Source organism: Vespa crabro, chromosome 20, assembly GCF_910589235.1.
Source record: "Vespa crabro chromosome 20, iyVesCrab1.2, whole genome shotgun sequence".
Classification (NCBI taxonomy): domain Eukaryota; kingdom Metazoa; phylum Arthropoda; class Insecta; order Hymenoptera; family Vespidae; genus Vespa; species Vespa crabro.
This window is the reverse complement of record NC_060974.1, coordinates 3559003-3564002: the sequence shown is the minus strand read 5'-3', so window position 1 is coordinate 3564002 and position 5000 is coordinate 3559003. Positions and strand designations below refer to the sequence as shown.

Genomic DNA, 5000 nt, shown 5'->3' with positions numbered 1-5000 from the left:
TTCTTCTTTTTTCTTTTTTCTTTTTTTTTTTTTTTGTTTTAGCTTTGTCTTCGTCCATTTTTTTGTTTACCTTTCTATACTTCTTCTTCGTCGTCTTCGTCGTCATCTTCGTCGTCGTCGTCGTCGTCGTCGTCGTCGTTGTCTTCGTTCTCGTCGTCCTCTTTTTGTAAATTTTTTTTTTTTTTCTTTCCCTCCATCTTGTTATTTTTGTTTTATTCCTTCTTCATCTTCTTCTCCCTTTTTTTCTCCTTCTCGTCGTTAAAGCTTGGCTTCAATTCTCTCTACCGTGTCTTCGCCTTCGGAAATCAGGGATATGCGATAAGCAAACACTCCTTACAACGCCGCTCTATTATTAAACTATAAAACTCGTATATATCCCGTCCTCCCACATTGGCGTAGGATTCTACATGTGTATATATATATATATATATGTATAGTGATTTTTTGTATTATTCTTTAGTAATTTTATGCGTCACGATGTATTAATGATCCATTTCGAAAGTTACTTTATTTTTCTTATTATCATAAATTATCGCTGAGCACTTGAATCATTTTCAACTATCTATATATAAAATTTGAACGTTCGTTCTTTACCATCATACATCCCTAAAGTACCATCCTATCATCCCCTATCACCTCCTACATTGGCGTAGGATTGTATGTAAAAATTATTGTTGTCGTTATCGTTGTTGTTATTGTTATTATTGTTGTGCGATAGAGTTTAATATTTTATTTATTCGATATTATTAATGACCATGACAATTGGGACAGTGTTATTTTCAATTATGTAAATAACGAATATTTACCTTATCAATCATTGGCGTAGAATATTTCTTGAAAATTTTTATTTGTCTGTCGTACGAATTTTTATTTGTTCGTTCGTTCATTTGTTTATTTGATATTATTTGAACACTCTTAGAACGCCGTAGTGTTATTTTAAACTCCAAAAAAAGAAAAAAAAAAAAAAAAAAAGAAAAATCACAAATATTCACCCTACCTCTCCCTAACAATGATTTTATATAGAAATATTTGTATTTTTTTTTTTTTCTTTCTCTGAATCTGTTGATCGTTCATTTATTGATTTATTTATTTCTATCATAATCTAACGCTATTAAATGTCACATTGTTATATCGAATTGTTAAAATTCGATCATTCAAATTCTGTCCCAATTGCCTTAGAATTTTATGTATTAAAGAAATTTTTTTTCCTCAATTTTATACGTCCAATCAATTTTCAATACAATACTTTAATTAATTATTTATTTCTTTCTTTTAGATCATTATATATCAAATAGTTTTAATTTAAATTTAATTTTGATTCTAAATAGGATTAAATTTACAAAAATTTGTTACACCCACACACACACACACACACACATATATATATATATATATATATATATATATTTCTCTTTTGATTATCTCATTAATTTCTTTATTATTTCTTATAGTTTTGAGTATAAAAAATTTCAATATATATATATATATATATATATATATATATATATATATGGGGACTGATAAAAATTTCGAAAAAAATATTTTTCATGGTGGTCCCTTACGCCATTGCCTTATCTTTTTCCGTTTCGTAAGTTCGGTATTTTTTTTCCTTCTCCTTCCCTTTCTCTCTCTCCCTCTCTCTCTCTCTCTCTCTTTCTCTCTTTCTTCCTTTTTCTTTTTTTTTTCTTCTTCTTCTTCTAGCATACATATCCTGGTCACGCCCTTATTCAAGCGCCGCTGCCCGAACGATGATTATAACATCATCCTTCCTGAAAATCCCAAGGCTCGTTATTATATTATAATGTATAGAGCAAATGGCGCCCGCCAATTAAATAGCCACACAAATAGCTTAACTATCACATATAAACATATACATACATCCATATATATACATAGATATATATATATATATATATATGTATAAATATATATGAGATGAGATTGATCTATAATGAATGTCGTATTTGTCTAACCAGGACTATAATCCTGAAATAAAATTAAAAAAGGAAAAGAAAAAGAGAAAAAAAAATAAACAAAAGAAATATAGGGAAAATAAAGAAGAAATTTAGATTATGAAATTTGCTTGGTAAAACTTTGATAGAACCGGTGGAAGAGGGGGTGACATATTTTTGTTATTTTTATTTCTTTCTCTTTTCTCTATTTTTTTTTTTTTTTTTTTTTTTTTTCTTTATACTCTTTCTTTAATACACGAAATATTTTTTTTGTTATTAATATTAATTCAATAAACAGGATCAATAATTATTCTCCTCGAAGATATTCTGGGGCTGTTCACGATTTTATTTATTTATCTTACTTATTTACTTATTTATTTATTTATTTATTTATTTTTTTTTTTTTTTTTTCTTTTTCTTTTTACTCGACGATCGATTACGAGAAAAACGTTGAACGTGGAAAAAGTGATTAGACGGGAACGTTTTTAGGGATGATCTAATGCACAAAAATTCATAAGTCGTACTAATCTCAATGCCATTTCGTCTGTTTCTAACGTTAGAAACTCTGTCAACGATAAAGACAATCATCGATTAGGCTTAGAACGTAAGTGATCCTCTAAAACTTATGCTTATCTGTTTTATGCGCGTGGTATTTGTGTGCGGCAAGGAAAACGAACAAGAGGGAAAAGAAAAAAAAAAAAAAGAAGAAGAAAAAAAAAGAGAGAGAGAGAGAGAGAGAGAGATAGGCAGAAGATAAGAGAACAACAAACGTGTTGGTAAAGTGGATATTGTAGATTTTCGAATTTTTTAATTTTCACTTTGAGCGGGTGGAAGAAAGGAAAAGAGACGAAACGAAAAAAAAGAAAAAAGAAAAAAAAGATCGACAATTTTACGATGGCGAGACGAACACACGCTCATCGTAAATGTCATATCGTGTTTTTCTTTTTTCTTTCTTTTTCTTTCTCTCTCTCTCTCTCTCTCTCTCTCTCTCTTTTTGGTTCTTTTTCTTTATCTTTTTCTTTTCTTCCTTCGATGAAACATTACCGGCCGCCATTGTTGCTTTAGGTTGCACGTAAATCTTCTTCGTCGTAAATCAAAAAAAAAAAAAAAAAAAGAAAGAAAAAAAAAGAAAGAAAAAAAAAAGAAAAACAAAAAAGAACGAGAGAAAAAAAAAGAAAGAAAAGAAAGAAAGAAAAAAAAATACAAGTTTACATTACATTAAATCGGCTTTCTTCTAATTATTACGTATTAACGATTAGCATTTATAGAAGTATTATATTTCAAGATTAACATTTATTATTACCATTGTTACATCTGCATGTAATTATTTCTCTGTAATAAATATTAATCGTTAGTACATAATGATAGGAAGACGCGTGAACTTATAATTTGTTTCTTTCTTGTTTCTTTTTTTTTTTATTCCTTCATTTTTTTTTTCTTTTTTTTTTTTACAAGCCTTAGTATTATATTCTTTTGTTATTCTTCTTTTTTCTTTTTTTTATTGTTTTTAAATTTTAAAAATCTTAGGTTAGGTTACACGACGATCTTCTTTTTGTTTATTTTTTATTATTATTTTTTCTTTGTTTTTCTTTTTTTCTTTTTTTTTTTATTATTTTTCACTTTTATATTTCGTTCATCTTCTTGTTCAACGCCTAATCGTTATTGTTATTATTATTATTATTATTATTATTATTTAATATTTTTGTGTTTGTATTTAATACGTTTAATGTGTAATGATAAATATAGGGAAACGGTATAGATGGATATTTAATAAAAATTTGGACCAACAGCCCGGCTAGCTCAGTCGGTAGAGCATGAGACTCTTAATCTCAGGGTCGTGGGTTCGAGCCCCACGTTGGGCGAAATATTATATATATTTTTCTTTTTTTTTTTTCCTTTCTTTTTCTTTTTCTCCTTCTTTTAAATCTCTTCTATCATATAATTTCATCTCATTTTATATATATATATATATATATATATATATATATATATATATATTTATATTATATTTCACATTCGAATTTGTATAATTCTTCAGAAATATTTTCCATCTTTATATTTTATCTTTTCCCTTTTTCTTTCATTCTTTCTTTCTTGTTTTCTTCTTCTTCTTTTTTTTTTGTTTCTTTCTTTCTTTTTCTATTTTAGTCGAACGAACCCCATTGCGAACGTTGCCACTTTCCGTACCTCATTTTCCATAAAACTTTATCGAGACTCACTTTTACGATTTTACGAGAGTGAAAAAGAAAGAAAAAGAGAGAGAGAGAGAGAGAGAGAGAGAGAGACGATGAAAATTTTCTTAGGTTGTTCGAGGACATCTTGGAACTCGTTGACGCCAAAGATGTTTCCTTTGATAAGATCTCTCTACTTAAAACGTGTATTTCCTCGAGCGGAAAAGAAATATAGTATGCGCGTATGTATATATATATATATATGTATATAGGAAATGCAAGTATATATTATATCTTTTCTCCTATATCCTATCTTATATTCACCATTATGCATACCATAGATCCAACCATCCAACCAACCATCCATCCATCCATCCATCCATCCATCCATCCATCCATCCATTCATCCGTCCATCGGTCATCTTCGGTCTTTGGTGTTACTCATGCTCCGTTAAATTTCTTGCCGTTTCTCTTCGAAACGTGTCGCATTTGAATGACGTGTCATGTTTTAAGCTGACTTGAAAAAGTAAGAAAGAAAGTGAGAGAAAGAGAGAGAAAGAGAGAGAGAGAGAGAGAGAGAGAGAATCATTTTACACATTCTTTTTCTCGATCATCTAGTTTGTTAATAACATTCACCTTTTAACATTTGAGTCAAAAGGTTGGGAATAGGGGAGGGGAGAAAAAAAATGAACGATGTAACTCGTCTTCTCTCGCGTGTCCATTAACAATATGAGAAAGAAGAAAAATATAAATGAAAGGGAGAAAGAGTGAAAGAAAGAAGGAAAGAGAGAAGAAAAAAAGTAAGAGAAAGATGGAAGAAGAGAAAAAATGGAAACGGACGAACTTCTATTCCTCTCTCTCTCTCTCTCTCTCTCTC

The 5000-nt window shown here is 29.1% G+C and overlaps 1 non-coding gene across 1 annotated transcript; it reads left to right on the top strand.

The window, feature by feature from the left end:
- Positions 1 to 3741: 3741 nt before the first annotated feature.
- Positions 3742 to 3814, top strand: Trnak-cuu. The gene has a single exon. It is a non-coding gene; the product is annotated as a tRNA-Lys (tRNA).
- Positions 3815 to 5000: the final 1186 nt, after the last annotated feature.